We start from the raw sequence: 687 nt of genomic DNA, 5'->3' as shown, positions 1-687 counted from the left end.
ATTTTGTTAAAATAGTTATATATAAAATGTTTTCTTATACAAGAACTTCTTTTAGACTTAATGTGTATATTTTACACAATTTTTTTTATTATTTACTTTTTGGTCGATTTTTTTTCTTAAGAGATTAATAAAGATCTAACTTTAAATCTTTTGGTTCTAAAATTTTTAGTACTATGTCATAAATTATTTACCTAAAAAATTTAAATTATTCGGTAAAGATATATAAATGTTTGAAAAATATTAAATGATCAGAATTTATTATTTTTTATTATTATTTAGTCATCAAATCAATTTTTTTAGTTTAATTTTTTTAATTTAGTAATTTAATAATATATTTTATCTCATACTTTTAAATAGTATTAATAATTAATTAATAATAAAAAATAATAAATTCTGATAACCTCTCATCTTCTTCTAAATATTTATCTCCAATGGCATCCACAACAATAAATACTCTATGAATAACAAAAGTTTTCTTAACTTGGGGAAACCTTTAAAATTAGTGGTATAGTGTGTGGATAACAAGTGCTTTTCTTCAGCTTTAGTTTTCCTTATGTAACATTTTATCACAAATGCTTTTCTTCAATTTTAATTTTCTTCAATGTAACATTTTGTTATTTCTACTAATAATAACTAGCTATCAAGATTGTTGATAGGTACTCTTAAAATTAGTTATTAAATCAGTCA

The 687-nt window shown here is 19.7% G+C and overlaps 1 long non-coding RNA gene across 2 annotated transcripts in view; it reads left to right on the top strand.

Moving 5' to 3' along the window:
- LOC107639055 overlaps positions 1 to 687 on the top strand; it is a 6,509-nt gene that overhangs the window by 1,241 nt on the left and 4,581 nt on the right. The window lies entirely within an intron of this gene.

This window comes from Arachis ipaensis, chromosome B04 (assembly GCF_000816755.2).
Source record: "Arachis ipaensis cultivar K30076 chromosome B04, Araip1.1, whole genome shotgun sequence".
Lineage (NCBI taxonomy): Eukaryota > Viridiplantae > Streptophyta > Magnoliopsida > Fabales > Fabaceae > Arachis > Arachis ipaensis.
This window is presented reverse-complemented; position numbering and strand designations above follow the sequence as displayed.